Here is a 17,614-nt window from a genome sequence, read left to right as displayed (position 1 = left end):
CCTTCACTTCTTCTTCAGCTAGCCAGCGTCTCCTGAGGAGTTCATCGAGCACCTTCATCGGAGTTGCCAGTTTGCTGCCTGCCCTATGGAATTTGGACTCGTGCATCCCCACAGTTGCGTGAGACACTTTTATAAAATCTTATATTTACAGATATCTCTTGTTGGTTCCTTTTCCCTAGAGAATCCTAACTAATACATCTACCTTTTGTTTCTCCAGACCTAGTTGCAGTTGTTATCTCCATGATATCTTAGAGCTTTCTTTTCAGTTTTTCCATTATCTAATTAACACTATATATTAGTAATTATTTATATTAAATTTTCTCTGTAAATAACAGATGTGCTTTCTGTGTCCTGATTGGACTCTGACAGATGTTATGATATTTGGGGAGGATAAGTCATGGATCATTATCAAGAAGCAATCGTTACCCGAAAGTCTCCTTTCAAAGTTTTAATGAAAGGAGTTACTTAAACTCTATAGCACAGGGTGAAAGGTGGGTGGGTGGAGTGAGAAGTTGGAGGCAGAGAAGCCAGAAGGCGGCTGTTACCCTAAAGCATGAAGTACAAAAGACAGCCCACCTGTTTCATTTAAGCTTTTGTTCTCTCATTGGTGAAATGAGGAGAATCAACCAAATGATACCAAATACACCCTTACACTTTTGACCTGCTCTGATTCTAGGAATTTTGAGGTTACACAATCCAAACTCTTACTTATGAGAGATATGAATACAAATGTCCACTTCCAGTAGCTCTTGGCCACTGCTTATTTTTTTAATGTTGTAATCAAAGATCAATTTACTCTTCAACATTTGGAATACCAGTAGTGGGATTGTTGCCATTTATGAACTTCCATTAAGCAAATCTAAGGATTAATCTTGCATAGTACAAGATTTGGATTCTTACGTGGGATAAAACCAGTCTGATAGCTGTAGTTCTGATTGAAGGGACCTATAAAGAAAAATAATTCAGAGTCACATTATATCTACTGGAGTTTGAGATATTTGAGTGTCTGTCAAATCATGAGCTGTATTATAATACATAAAATGCAAATTCCAGAATGAATAAGTAAGAACAGCCATGATAAACTTTGATGACGGGGTCATAGAAAAATCATGGCTTCCAACCTCGACTTGACTCTCTGTTCTTCTCAGAAACCCTTACATTTCCATAATTAGTTCTCATTCTTATTCTTCTAGTTCACAGAGAAAGTAGCAGCCATCAGACAAAATCTCCCTTAACGATCTGCCACCTGGCCCCCAAATTTACCTATGGCTACAATTTTCTGCATGGTCTGGCCCTTCACACTGTTCCAGCCACATCTTCTACCACATTTACAATTTTCCAGGCTCTTTTGGCCTTTTTTGCATTCCCTTAAACATGCCACAGCTTCAACCAGCTAATTCCTACATATTCTTCAGGTCACATTTTAAATATCGCTTTCTAAAAGAGGTGTTCCCTAATCTGCTAATGAGGTAAGGTTACCTATGTTAATTGTTAATACTTATTGAGCACTTTCTAAGTATTATCTCATTTAATCCACATAGCACCCCTATTAGATAGGTACTATTATTATTATTATCATCTCCATTTTACCTTATAATGAAACCCATACACAAAGAACTTTAATTATCTTGTGCAGGGTCACACAGAAAGCAGAAAGAAAGGAAGTTTTGCCTAAGTCTTTACTCTTCCTCTTTGCTCTGTACTCTCATGGCACCCTGGCTGTAAAACTAGGACACCTTTGGACAGCTGATCCTGAGGTGAGTTAATGAAGGAATTGGGCAGCTATGGAGCTGAGTCATATGTCACAAGACTTTGTTCTTACGTACCCATATGGAGTAACTGCAATGACAGTGATGACTGAGACATGACATTCTAGGCAGGCACCCACTACCATTGATACCTCTACCTTTGGTTGATGAGTATTAGTTAAGACTATAGAATTCTGATGCCAAGGAAAACTAATATTAATAATAGAGAGAATTACTGTTATATTGTATTGCAGTGAACATATTTTTCCAGGAAATATTTTAATCAATTCTTTCTCCAAGTCTCTGCTGCAGCATACTTTCCTGGAATGTTCCACCCTTGCCTAGCAGTTTTCCTGTGGTTTTCAGGTAGTTGAAAGTTACTGCATCTCTTAGCCATGGCTAAATATAGGGAAAACATACTGTGCCTGGTACAGGAAAACCTTTATATAATATTTTCATGCATGGTACAGCTCACATAGGTAGCTAGTCATGGTCTTGTTGGGGATGTTATAAATCACAGAACCATCAGAGAGTCAATGGCCTGGACACAATAAGCATTAAAAAGGAAAGCTGCTCATCACTTCATTGTGTGAGTCCCATGGCTATAGGAAGAAATTGATTAAAATATTATAATATTGGATCTTGCACAATGATTTAGAATGTTTTTCTCTCTGGACACATTCTGATAGCATGAATTTCTCAGTGCCCTTTGGTCAATAAAATCTCCAGAGAGGTTTTGGGCTAAGCATTTACTCTTCTGTGTTTTCCCAGAGCTTTATAATCCCCAAGGCTATTGGGGGCTGGGTTCTGGACCCTGTAAAATATTTCCCCTTACTAGTCCCTACCACTCCATCAGAGATGGCACTCTGCCAGTCAGCTCTTTCTTTGGCTCCTGGCACTCTAACCTTATGTGAATATCTCCAACCTATGTTTGTAAAATTGCTTTGGTTTACTCTGCCTGCAGGAACCAAGAACCTGCAAGTACTCTATTATCCTCCAACTGATTTTGTCCTCAAAGCAGAAGTCATTACATATTTGTAAATTAACACTTACCAGCACTGATAAGTCCTCTGTAGTTTCTTTGTGCTTAGGACAAATGAAAAACATTATATTACTTTTAAATTTATATAAAGCGTTTCCAAATTTAAGACAACTAGAGTTAGATTGCATCAATCCATTTGTTTTGTTCACCAGATATTTACTGAATACATACTATGAGCCAGTCATATAGTTGATTATAGAGATACAACAATGACCAGCCTCATGTGCTATATTTTAAAACAGACAACAACACCTAACTCTGAGACACAAGTAAAAGAGAAACTTACTTAAAACCATCAAAGTAGTGAAACTTGTCAATTGCCAACTAAGTCTTTGGGGAGGATGAACACAAAATGTCGTGCCTGAAGTCACCAAAATTAGGGATGTTTCTTAAAGAAGATGCCACTTCTACAAAATGGCAGTTTCTGTACAGCATTTAGTAACATTACTCCACCATGTTAACTGTGTTGGTAACTTACTGCTTCTCTTCACACATATAGGCCTACAAAAAATTATTTTTAGTTTTGTTCACACTGGAAACAAAAGATTTGGGTGCTACAGGCTATATTTGAAAGGAAGGATTCCTGATTTATTCATGGAGTGAACCTATCACTTTTTTGACATATCAGATTTTTACCAAACATCATGATGAAATAATCATTTAGTTTTTACAGTTACCTGGAATGATACTGCCTATACAAGGTCCATAAAAACAACAAAAGCAATAACAATAAAGTTATTTTTCTTTGGTATATCATCCTTCCCTGGGAGGAAAAAGAAAGAGATGAAAGTAGATTAAATAAGGTACAATGCATGCAGAGTAAGCTGTGGTAAAGTCTGCCTCTCTAACTGAAACTAGATAAGCTAATTAACAATGGCTAGTAATTAAGGAACTTCTACTCCTTGGACGTCTTTCCATACGAAAATAGGAGTCAGTGTAGATACTTGACTCTTTTTCGGCTAGTTGCAGAAAGTCTTAGGACATTAGCAGGTCTTAGCTGGCCTTTAGGCAACAGATAAATCTTACAGACTTCATTTATCTTTTCTAAAGTACAAAGATCTTTGCCTGCATAAAAGAAATGTAAAAATGCCACCTACCCAGCCTAACTCACAGGGTTAGTTGTCAATGAAAAGAGATAATTTGAAAATACCTGCCTTGACTCAAAGAGTTATCTAACTATGAAATATTATGAGGTTAATCATTCCAAGAAAGATAGGACTAATAGCATAAATTATATGCCCCTTCTCAAAAGTATTTGAATATAAAATTGATACAGAGCCCTAGCTAGAGGTTGAATTATAATTTTTAGGTTCTCATCTATGCATTGGCCTTGGATTTTTAGCAATCAGGGTTACAAAACAACTCCTTTGTCTCACTTCATCTAGCAATATGCAATTGTCCAAAGCAGGAAAGGAATTGGATGGGGCTCAATTTGGTTGAAACTAAGGGCAATCTTACCTTTTGTTTACCCAAGATCACATAGGAATTTCATACAGCTTCTTCCTTGAAGACACTTAACATTTATGTTGTAGTGGTGTGGGAAGATATGTAGAGAATCTTAAAAGGTCAGCATTCAAGCAAGAGACTTTGAGACCTTTGAAACATCAGGAATCATAACCTAGTATTGGTTCCTTGGTCCTCTCCAATTTGTGTTTATTATTTCAGTCTTCTGTGAATGGTGATGTAATCAAATTCTCTTTTGATGATTAAAGAATTAAATAGTTGCAATCATAATAGTTCTTATGCTGGTAGCTTCCCTTAATCATTATGGGGCAAAAGTTTGTCCACTTTTTTTTAAACAAAGGATTCTTAAATTTCTTTCATTTATTGAAACTTTATAAAGCTTTATATAATACCTTTTAATTGAGCTATAATTTACATAAAATAAAGCACATGTAATTTCAATATACAGTTCATTGGTGTTGTACACATGTACACATATATGTAGCAATCATCTGAATTAAGATATAGAACATCTCCATAACCTCAGTAACTTTTCTTGTACCTCTGTGTCAATACTCTCCCTCACTCAAGAAACCAGTATTCCAATTTCTATTACCATAGATGAGTTATTCCTGTTGTAAAGCATCATGTAAATAAAATAATATTGTATGTACCCTTTGTGTTTGGCTTTTTTGGTCCAAGGTTTTGTGATTCATTTATGTTGTTGTGTGTACCTCACACCATACAAAAAAATTTATTCAAAATGATCATACATCTAAGCTAAAAACAGAAAGCCTTTACAGGAAAACATAGGAATATCTTTGTAATTAGTTTAATTAGTAGTACAAATTTTATTTGTAGTTAACTTTATTAGTCCATTGTATCTCCTTTGTTTTTTAGCTTTATCTCTTTGGTTTTTGTTTGTTTGTTCATTTTTGGGTTTGTTGTTGTTTTGCTAGTTGCTCTAGGCATCACAATATGCATCCTTAACTTCTCACATGCCACTTTGAATTTTTAAGAAAAGATTAAAAATAAACTTTTATCTTTACCCACATATCTATTTGCAGTGCTTTCCCACATAATAATGATTTGCAGTGTTTTTCCTTCCTTTCTGCAGACCTGAATTTCCGTCTTTTACAATTCTCTTTATCCTATAGAACTTCATTTATCAGCTCCTGTAATTCAGGTCTTACTGATGGTTCTCTGAGACACTCTGGTGGTTTGAAGCTGTATGTGCTGCATAAAAACATATTCTTAAAACTAATCCATCTCTGTGGGTGTAAATCCATTATAAGTAGGACCTTTTGATGAGGTTACTTTAAATAGGGTGTGACCCACCTCAATCAGAATGGGGCTTAATCCTACTAGTATAGTCCTTTATAAGAGAATGAAATTCAGACACAGAAAGAGAAAGCCATGGAAACAAGAAACTGAAATCAAAAAACCTGGAAGAGAAGAGACAGACCAGCAGATGCTGCCATATGCCCTTTCATGTGACAAAGGAACCAAGAATTGCCAGCATCCAGTGTTTGGGAAGAAAGCATTGCCTTGGTGATACCTTGATTTGGACATTTTCCTGGTCTCAAAACCATGAGTGACCCTCCTACATGGGATCTGACTCCCAGGCATGTAAATCTCCCTGGCAATGCAGGATATGACTCCCAGGGATGAACCTGGACCCAGCATTGTAGGATTGAGAATATCTTCTTGACTAAAAGGAGGATGCGAAATGAAACAAAATAAAGCTTCAGTGGCTGAGAGATTCCAAATGGAGTTGAGAGGTCACTCTGATGAGCATTCTTATGCACTATACAGATATCCCTTTTTAGTTTTCAGTGTATTGGAATAGCTAGAAATAAATACCTGAAACCATCAAACTGCAACCCAGTAGCCTTGACTCTTAAAGATGATTGTATAACTATGTAGCTTATAAGAGATGACAGCATGATTGTGAAGACCTTGTGGATCACACTCCCTTTATCTGGTGTATGGATGGATGAGTAGAAAAATGGGGACAAAAACTAAATGAAAAATAGGGTGCAATGGGGGAGACAGTTTGGGTGCTCTTTTTTACTTTTGTTTTTTATGCTTGTTTTTATTCTTTCTGGTGTAAGGAAAATGTTCAGAAATAGATTGGGGTGATGAATGCACAACCACATGATGGTACTGGTAACAGTTAATTGTACACCATGGATTGATGTGAATTTATCTTGATAAAACTGAATTAAAAAAAAAGTGAGTGAATAAATTCCCATTGTTTAACCCTACCCATTTCATGGTATTTGCTTTGAGGATCTTAGTAAACTAAAACATGCACCATCTTAGATCTTACTGAAGTCTTAGCAAAGAATCTTATAGTCCTACCTTGCATTTGACTTTTGCTCTGAAATTATTTCTTAATTGAGAATCTTTAAGGGTCTGGGAATGAGGCACCATTTTATCTTCAAACCCAGCAGATCCTGGCTATTTTATATTCAGCAGTTCTGCCCTTAGACACATCTCTCTCCTCTGACATTTTACTGTAAACAATAAGAAGGCAGGTGGTAGCACCTTCAATGCTGCCTGGAAACCTCCATAAGTAGATCATCCAGTTCATTAGATATATTTCCTATTTTCTGCATTATCTCAGGTAACAGTATTGCTAAACATTCTGTCACTATATAACAAGGTTCTCCTTTTCTCTATCTTCCAATAATATTTTCTCACTTTCCTTTAAGCTCCTATCAACACCTCCCAGAGGGGATTTAAGCTACTGCTAACAAGCTCTTAAAGGTCCTTCCAAATGATACCAGACATTTGGTCCCAAAACCACCTCCACCATGTTTCAGGTGTTTGTTATGTCAGCACCCCACTTCTAACAGCAAATATTGCTCCAATTACTATGGCTGCATAACACAATATGCTAAAACTTAATGGCATAAAACAACTTCATTGGGTTGAATAGTGCCTCCTAAAATTCATGTCTACCCCTAACCCTTATTAGAAAATAGGGTCTTTGTAGATGTAATCAATGTAATTGTTAATTTAAGATGGGTCATACTGGATTAGGGTGGTCCCTAAACCCAATGACTAACATCCTTAATAGAGGAGAAGACACATAGGACACAGCCACACAGGGAAGAAGGCCATCTGAAGATGGAAACAGATTGGAGTAATGTAGCTGCAGACCAAGTGTGGTAGATTAATCATGTCCCCCCAAAAGACACGTTCAAGTCCTAACCTTTTGTCCTGTAGGTGTGAACTCATTTGTAATGGGGTCTTTGAAGATCTTATTAAGATGAGGCCAAACTGAAGCAGGGTGGGCCTTAATCCAATATGACTAGAATCCTTATAAGAAAAGGAATTTTGGACACAGAAGTAGCAGCTCATAAACAGACATAAAAGAGATCACCATGGGGGCAAAATGGCAAAGTGGTCAGGTGTATGCTTTAGTTACTCCTCCAGGGCAGTAGGTAGAAAGCCAGGAACTGCATGGACCAGACACTGCAGAGCAATCTGACTTTGGGCATACTTCATACAACACTCATGAACACGTGGAACAGCTGAGATAAGTGAAATCTGTAAGTTTTCATGGCCAGGGGACCCACACCCCTCCCTGCCAGGCTCAGTCCCATGGGAGGAGGGGCCATCAGCACTGGGAATGAGGAGAGAGAACTGCAGTTGCAGCCCTTATCAGAAACTCATTCTACTGATCCAAACTCCAAGCATAGGTAGACTGAGACCAGACACCAGAGAATCCAGGAGCAGCCAGCCTGGCAGAGAGGAGATAGCAAAAACAGCAAGAAAAACCCAAAAATAAAAGTGGAGGCTTTTTGGAGTTCTGGTGAACATAGAACAGGGAAGGGCAGAGCTCAGGCAGAGTCAGGCTCATATGCAAATCCAGAAGATGAGTTTCTTTGAAAAACCAGTTTCTCTGCTCCCTGGGGCTTTCCTTAATGGCCCTAATTGCCTTGTCTCTTAGCATTTCAATAACCCATTAGATCTGCAAGGATGGCCTCTCACTTTTTTTTTTTTTTTTTAATATTTTTCTCTTTATCTAAAACAATTACTCTAAGAAGCCCAATACAGAAAGCCTCAAAGACTTGCAGTTTGGGCAGGTCAAGACAAGAGCAGAACTAAGAGAGCTCTGAGACACAAGCTAATAAGTCCAGTGGCTGAGAAAATTCACTAAACACCACAACTTCCCTAGAAAAGAGGGGCGTCCCCTCACAGCCATCTTCCTGGTGGACAGGGAACACTCCTGCCAGTCACCGGCCCCACAGCCCAGAGCTGCCCCAGACAACCCAGTGTGATGGGAACTGTTTACAACAACACACACACACACCACAAAATTGGGCATGGACATTAGCCTTCCCTGCACCCTCAGCTGGTTGCCCCAGAGTTGCGAAGGCAGAGCAGTGTGAATTAACATGCCCCATTCAGCCATCCTTTCAGCAAACTGGGAGCATCCCTACACAGCCCTGCAGCCCAGAACTACCCTGGGGGGTTGGCACTCACATGTGACATAGCACAGTCATCCCTCAACAGAGGACCTGGGGGTGCATGGCCTGGAAAAGGGACCCACTTGTAAGTCTCAGTAGCCATACACCAATACCAAGGACTTATGGGTCAGTGGCAGAGACAAACTGTGGAAAGACTGAACTGAAGGATTAGACTATTGCAGCAGCTTTAAATCTCCAGGAACACCAGGGAGATTTGATTGTTAGAGCCACTACCCCTCCCTGACTGCCCACACACACCCCATATACAGGGCAGGCAACAACAATACACACACAAGCTTGGTACACCAATTGGACCCCACTGGACTCACACCCCCACTCACCACAAAGACAAAATGGGGGAGAACTGGCTTGAGGAGATGTTAGAAACAAGCATTATACAAAAAAAATGCTCACCCAGTTCTGGAGGAGAAAAGAATTTATTTATGATCTTGCAAGAAAGGGCACACAGCCAAAAACGTGGTAGGCTAGCACACCAGAGGAAGAGAATGGCAATCTTTAAATCTCCTACTTCTAATGCACAAGTCCTTCCCCTATTTCCCCATTGACTGGGTACTACAGAGGTTACAGCCTATCTGAGAGAACTAACTAATTCATCTTTGAGATTTTAATTTGTACAGCCTATCCAAGAGAGCCAACTAGCTCATTATTGAGATTTTGAACCGATCAGCCTATCCGAGAGAGTTCATTCAGTTTAAAAAAAATTTTTTTTTTTTTGCTGGGAGTTCCCACCTCTGATTTTACCTCATATCTCTTTACATTCCAGTAACCATGGTTACTTTTCCATATAAGGAGCTGGCACAGATTCTCTCTTTCTTCCCTTTACCATGGGGCTTGTTTAAGCTAGTTTTGCCTCCATTTTCCTTATTCCATGCTGTCTCTATGTGAAAGCTAAACTTATCCCTTTCTTACAGGAGAATAGGTGGCTCGCGGATGCCACCTGCTGGTTAGTTAGAGAAAGTGTACTCCACGAAGCTGTAGAGCTGATAAATTAGAGAGAAGGCTTTCAATCAGCCCAAAAATCCTAAAAGAAACCTATCAAATTAAGCAAATGCCAAAAGGCCAAAAACAACAGAAAATTTTCAAGTATATGAAAAAACCAGATGATATGGATAACCCAAGCCCAAGAACCCAAATCAAAATATCAGAGGAGACACAATATTTAGAGCAATTAATCAAAGAACTAAAGATGAACAATGAGACCATGGCACAGGATATAAGGGACATCAAGAAGACCCTAGAAGAGCATAAAGAAGAAATTGCAAGAGTAAATTTAAAAAAGATGGTCTTATGGAAATTAAAGAAACTGTTGATCAAATTAAAAAGATTCTGCATACTCATAGTACAAGACTAGAGGAAGTTGAACAACAAATCACTGACCTGGAAGATGACAGAATGGGTAATGAAAGAACAAAAGAAAGAATGGGGAAAAAAAATTGAAAACATCAAAATGGACTCAGGGATATGATAGATAATATAAAATGTCCAAATATAAGACTCCTTGGTGTTCCAGAAGGGGAAGAGAAGGGTAAAGGTCTAGGAAGAGTATTCAAAGAAATTCTTGGGGAAAACTTCCCAAATCTTCTAAACACCATAAATACACAAATCATAAATGCGCAGTGAACTCCAAATAGAATAAATCCAAATTAACCCACTCCAAGACATATTCTGATCACACTGTCAAATATTGAAGAGAAGGAGCAAGTTCTGAAAGCAGTTAGAGAAAAGCAATTCACCACTTAAAAAGGAAACAACATAAGACTACATAGTGACTACTCAGCAGCCACCATGGAGGCAACAAGGCAGTGGCATGACATATTTAAAATTCTGAGAGAGAAAAATTGCCAACCAAGAATTCTTTATCCAGCAAAGCTCTCCTTCAAATTTGAGGGAGAGCTTAAATTTTCACAACAAACAAATGCTGAGAGAATTTGCTAACAAGAGACCTGCCCTACTTGAGATACTAAAGGAAGCCCTACCAACAAAGAAACAAATAAAGGAGAGAGAGATATGGAGAAAGGTTCAGTACTAAAGAGATTCATTATGGGTATGGTAAAGGACATTAATAGAGGGAAAAAAATATATATGACAAACATAAATCAAAGGATAAGATGGCTGGTTCAAGAAATGCCTTCACAGTAATAATGTTGAATGCATATGGATTAAACTCCCCAATCAAAAGATATAGATTTGCAGAATGGACAAAAAAAATGAACCATCAATATACTGCATACAAGAGACTCATCTTAGACACAGGGATACAAAGAAATTGAAAGTGAAAGGAGGGAAAAAATATTTCATGCAAGCTACAGCTGAAAGAAAGCAAGAGTAGCAATATTAATCTCAGATCAAATAGACTTTAAATGCAAGGATGTTATGAGAGACAAAGAAGGCCACTACATACTAATAAGAGGGGCAATTCAAGAAGAAGAAATAACAATAATAAATGTTTATGCACCCAATCAAGGTGCCACAAAATACATGAGACAAACACTGGCAAAAATAAAGGAAGCAATTGATGTTTCCACAATAATTATGGGAGACTTCAACACATCATTCTCTTCTATAGATAGATCAACCAGACAGAAGACCAATAAGGAAATTGAAAACCTAAACAATCTCATAAATGAATTGGATTTAACAGACATATATAGAATATTACATCCCAAACCACCAGAATACACATTATTCTCTAGTGCTCACAGAACTTTCTCCAGAATAGAACATACACTGGGACATAAAACAAGCCTCAATAAATTTAAAAAGATTGAAATTATTCAAAGAACATTCTCTGACCACAATGGAATACAGTTAGAAGTGAATAACCATCAGAGACTTAGAAAATTCACAAATATCTGGAGGTTAAACAACACACTCCTAAACAATCAGTGGGTTAAATAAGAAATAGCAAGAGAAATTGCTAAATATATAGAGATGAATAAAAATGAGAACACAACATATCAAAACCTATGGGATGCAGCAAAAGTGGTACTGAGGGGGAAATTTATAGCACTAAACACATATACTAAAAAGGAAGAAATAGCCAAAAATCAAAGAACTAATGGATCAACTGAAGAAGCTAGAAAGTGAACAGCTAACCAATCCTAAACCAAGTAGAAGAAAAAAAATAACAAGGATTAAAGCAGAAATAAATGACATAGAGAACAAAAAAACAATAGAGAGGATAAATAACACCAAAAGTTGGTGCTTTGAGAAGATCAACAAGATTTACAAGCCCCTAGTTAGACTGACAAAATCAAAAAGAGAGAAAACCCATATAAACAAAATAATGAATGAGAAAGGTGACATTACTGCAGATCCTGAAGAAATTAAAAAAATTATAAGAGGATACTATGAACAACTGTATGCCAACATACTGGATAATGTAGAAGAAATGGACAATTTCCTGGAAACATATGAACAACCTAGACTGACCAGAAAAGAAATAGAAGACCTCAGCCAACCAATCACAAGCAAAGAGATCCAATCAGTCATCAAAAAGCTTCCCACAAGTAAATGCCCAGGGCCAGATGGCTTCACAGGGGAATTCTACCAAACTTTCCAAAAAGAACTGACACCAATCTTACTTAAACTCTTTCAAAACATCCAAGAAAATGGAACACTACCTAACTCATTTTATGAAGCTAACATCAATCTAATACCAAAACCAGGCAAAGATGCTACAAAAAAGGAAAGCTACAGGCCTATCTCCCTAATGAATATAGATGCAAAAATTCTCAACAAAATACTTGCAAATCTAATCCAAAGACACATTAAAAAAATCATACACCATGATTAAGTGGGGTTCATTCCAGGCATGCAAGGATGGTTCAACATAAGAAAATCAATCAATCTATTACAACACATTAACAAATCAAAAGAGAAAAATCAAATGATCATCTCAATAGATGCTGAAAAAGGATTTGACAAAAGCCAACATCCCTTTTTGATAAAAACACTTCAAAAGGTAGGAATTGAAGGAAACTTCCTCAATGTGATAAAGACCATATGTGAAAAACCCACAGCCAGCATAGTACTCAATGCTGAGAGACTGAAAGCCTTCCCTCTAACATCAGGAACAAGACAAGGATGCCTGCTGTCACCACTGTTATTCAACATTGTGCTGGAAGTGCTCGCCAGGGCAATCTGGCAAGACAAAGAAATAAAAGGCATCCAAATCGGAAAGGAAGAAGTAAACTGTCATTGTTTGCAAATGATATGATCTTATATCTAGAAAACCCTGAGAAATTGATGATACAGCTACTAGAGCTAATAAACAAATTTAGCAAAGTAGCGGGATACAAGATTAATGCACATAAGTCAGTAATGTTTCTATATGCTAGAAATGAACAAATTGAAGAGACACTCAAGAAAAAGATACCATTTTCAATAGCAACTAAAAAAATCAAGTACTGAGGAATAAACCTAACCAAAGATGTAAAAGACCTCTACAAAGAAAACTAAATACCTCTACTTAAAGAAATAGAAGGGGACCTTAAAAGATGGAAAAATATTCCACGTTCATGGATAGGAAGGCTAAATGTCATTAAGATGTCAATTCTAATCAAACTCATCTATAGATTCAATGCAATCCCAATTAAAATTCCAACAACCTACTTTGCAGACTTGGAAAAGTTAACAATCAAATTTGTTTGGAAAGGGAAGATACCTTGAATTCCTAAAGACACTCTAAAAAAGAAAAACAAAGTGGGAGGACTTACACTCCCTGACTTTGAAGCTTATTATAAAGCCACAGTAGTCAAAACAGCATGGTACTGGCACAAATATAGACATATTGATCAATGGAATAGAATTGAGAATTCAGAGATAGACCCCCAGATCTATGGCCAACTGATCTTTGATAAGGCCCCCAAAGTCACTGAACTGGGACCTAAAAGTCTTTTCAACAAATAGGGCTGGGAGAGTTGGATATCCATAACCAAAAGAATGGAAAAGACCCCTACCTCACACCCTACACAAAAATTAACTCAATATGGATCAAAGATCTCAATATGAAAGACAGTACCATAAAACTCCTAGAAGATAATGTAGGGAAACATCTTCAAGACCTTGTATTAGGCGACCACTTCCTAGACTTTACACCCAAAGCACAAGCAACAAAAGAAACAATAGATAAATGGGAACTCCTCAAGCTTAGAAGTTTACCTCAAAGGAATTTGTCAAAAAGGTAAAGAGGCAGCCAATTCGATGGCAAAAATTTTTTGGAAACTGTGTATCTGAAAAAAGACTGATATCTTGCATACATAAAGAAATCCCACGACTCAATAACAATAGCACAGACAGCCCAATTATAAAATGGGCAAAAGATATGAAAAGACAGTTCTCTGAAGAGGAAAGTCAAATGGCCAAGAAATACATGAAAAAAATGTTCAGCTTCACTAGCTATTAGAGAGATGCAAATTAAGACCATAATGAGATACCATCTCACACCAATTAGAATGGCTGCCATTAAACAAACAGGAAACTACAAATGCTGGAGAGGACGTGGAGAAATTGGAACTCTTATTCATTGTTGGTGGGACTGTATAATGGTTCAGCCACTGTGGAATTCAGTCTGGCAGTTTCTTAGGAAACTAGGTATAGAGTTACCCTTCGATCCAGTGATTGCACTTCTTGGTGTATACCCAGAAGATCTGAAAGCAGTGACACAAACAGATATCTGCACACCAGTGTTCATAGCAGCATTATTGACAATTGCCAAGAGATGGAAACAACCCAAAAGTCCTTCAACAGATGAATGGATAAATAAAATGTGGTATATACACATGATGGAATACTACACAGCAGTAAGAAGGAATGATATCATGAAACATATGACAACATGGATGAACCTTGAAGACATAATGCTGAGTGAAATAAGCCAGGCACAAAAAGAGAAGTATTATATGCTACCACTAATGTGAACATTGAAAAATGTAAAACAAATGGTTTATAATGTAGAATGTAGAGGAACTAGTGATAGAGAGCAATTAAGGAAGGGGGAATGATAATCCAATAAGAACAGATAAGCTATCATGGGTAAATTTAACATTCTGGGAATGCCCAGGAATGACTATGGTCTGTTAATTTCTGATGGGTATAGTAGGAAGAAGTTCACAGAAATGTTGCTATATTAGGTTACTTTCTTGGGATAGAATAGGAACATGTTGGAAGTAAAGTAGTTATCTTAGGTTAGTTGTCTTTTTCTTACTCTCTTGCTGTGGTCTGTTTGAAATTTTTTTATTGTTTTTTTTTAATTTTTTATTTTTTATATAGCTGATTTAAAAAAAAGACTTAATTTAAAAAAATGAAAAAAATATGCAGAGCCCCCTTGAGGAACTCATGGAGAATTCAGGGGTGTTGGGCTTCCCCAACTCGATGGTTGATAATGTGCTCACAGACATAGGGGACTGGTGGTTTGATGGGCTGCGCCCTCTACCACAGGACTTGCCCTTGGAAAGACTGTTGCTGCAAACGAGAGGCTAGGCCTCCATATAATTGTGCCCAAGAGCCTCTTCCTGAATACCTCTTTGTTGCTCGGTTGTGGCCCTCTGTCTCTAGCTAAGCAAACTTGGCAGGTGAAATCACTGCCCTTCCCCCTACATGGGACTAGACACCCAGGGGAGTAAATCTCCCTGGCAACGTGCAATATGACCCCCCGGGGAGGAATGCAGACCTGGCATTGTGGGATGGAGAACATCTTCTTGACCAAAAGGGGGATGTGAAAGGAAATGAACTAAGCTACAGTGGCAGAGAGATTTCAAAAGGAGCCAAGAGGTCACTCTGGTGGGCACTCTTATGCACAATATAGACAACCCTTTTTAGGTTCTAGTGAATTGGAGTACCTAGCAGGAAATACCTGAAAGTATCAAACTACAACCCAGAATCCATGAATCTTGAAGATGATTGTACAAAAATGTAGCTTATGAGAGATGACAATGTGATTGGAAAAGCCACATGGACCACACTCCCCTTTGTCTAGTTTATAGATCAATAAGTAGAAAAATGGGGGAAGGAAAAACACAAACAAACAAAGGCACCCAGTCTTTTTTACTTTAATTGCTCTTTTTCACTTCAATTATTATTCTTGTTATTTTTGTGTGTGGTAATGAAGATGTCAGGGATTGATTTTTGTGATGAATGCACAACTATGTAATGGTGCTGTGAACAATCGAATGTACACTTTGTTTTGTATAACTGCATGGTATGTGAATATATCTTAATAAAATGAATTAAAAAAAAAAAAAAGAGATCACCATGTGATGGAGACAGAGAATGATTGCCAGCAAGCCACCACCAGAATGCTACAGATTTTGGAGAAGGCATGGCTTGTCCAAACCTCAAATTTTGATTTCTAGCATCCAAACTGTGAGCCAATAAATTCCTGTTGCTAAAGCCAACCAGTCTGTTTATTTGTTATAGCAGCCCTGAAAATTAAGACTCCAAGTAACAGCAAAGATTTGTGGGATGCAGCTGAAGCAGTGCTTAAAATAGAATATATAGCATTAAATAGTTGCATTAGAGAAGAAGAAAGGTGCCAAACCTTAAGAAATTAGAGAAAGAAAAGTAAATGAAACCCAAAGCAAGCAAAAGAAAAGAAAAAATAAAGAGCAGAAATCAGTTAAATTGAAAATAGAAGAAAAATAGTGAAAGTCAATGAAACCAAAAGATGGGTCTTTGAAAAGATAAATAAAATTGATAGACCTATAGCAATGAAATAAGAGAGAAGATACAAATATCTGTTACTAGGAATGAAAGAGAATACTATGACAGATCCCACAGACAATAAAAGAATAAGGAAATACTACAAAAAACTCTATGCAAATGAAATTGCCAGGTTAAGTGAAATACACCATAAAACTACTAACTACCTAAGTTCAAGAATAAGTAGATAACCTGAATAATCCTATATCTTGTAAAGAAATTGAATTCATAGTTAAAAACCTTCCAAAAAGGAAACTCCAGGACAAGCTGGTTTCAATAATTCAAAATTCCCAAATTCTATCAAATATTTAAAGATAAATAACTCCAAATTTATACAATCTCTTCCAGAAAATAGCAGAGTCAGAAATACTTTCTAATCCATTTTTTGAGACCAGTGTTACCCTAACACCAAAGCCAGAAAAAACAGTATAAAAGAAAACTGCAGAATGAATTCATCATAAATACAGATACAAAAATCCACAGGGTAATATTAGTAAATCAAATCCAGCAATATATAAAAATATGTATATACCACAGACAAGTGGGGTTTATCCCAGTAATTCAAACCTGTTGCAATATTTTAAAATCAATCAATATAATCCATTATCGCAATAGGCTAATTAAGAAAACCACACACTAATACAATTGATATAGAAAAAGAATTTGAAAAAATTCAACTAAAAAACTCTCTGGAAACCAGGAATAGAGGGTACTTCCTCAATCTGACAAAATTCTAAAGGTAACACCATATTTAATGGTGAAAAATGAAGTATTTTCTCCCTTAAGATTTGGGACCAGGACCTTCTGGTAGAACAAGATGGAGATGTCAGATGCTCCAGGATGCCGTACCCCCACAGAATCTTTGAACAACTAGCAAAAATCAGCAGAACCATCTTCCTCAAAACTCCAGAAAACAGTTTAAAGGTTGCAGTAACTGGGAAAATGCCAAATCAAGAAAAAGCAGCCTGAAAAATGGTAAGCAAAGCATGTGGTGTCCTAGCCAACTCCTTCCCCAGTACTATGTGTAGCCAGACTGTGCTTCCATTGTGGGTCCCTGGCCCTGTTCCAGAGGGAACAGAGTAATCTCTCTGTGCATACTAGGGTGACTACTCTCAATGCCAGTCTATCCAGTGGAAACCTAAAAGGTCAAACAAGGAAATTTAACCCAGGCTCACCCT

General features: G+C 37.4%; 1 long non-coding RNA gene across 1 annotated transcript; it reads right to left on the bottom strand.

Annotated features, from left to right (window-relative positions):
- Nucleotides 1–754: 754 nt before the first annotated feature.
- LOC119505330 lies at nt 755–3,498 on the bottom strand. The gene is made up of 3 exons (XR_005210716.1): nt 3,468–3,498; nt 2,802–2,834; nt 755–945 (listed from the first exon to the last, which is right to left on the bottom strand). It is a non-coding gene; the product is annotated as an uncharacterized LOC119505330 (long non-coding RNA).
- Between the last annotated feature and the right edge of the window lie 14,116 nt (nt 3,499–17,614).

This window comes from Choloepus didactylus, chromosome 10 (assembly GCF_015220235.1).
Source record: "Choloepus didactylus isolate mChoDid1 chromosome 10, mChoDid1.pri, whole genome shotgun sequence".
Taxonomy (NCBI): Eukaryota; Metazoa; Chordata; class Mammalia; order Pilosa; family Megalonychidae; genus Choloepus; species Choloepus didactylus.
Note: the sequence above shows the minus strand (reverse complement) of the source record. Positions and strands in the feature narration are given on the sequence as shown.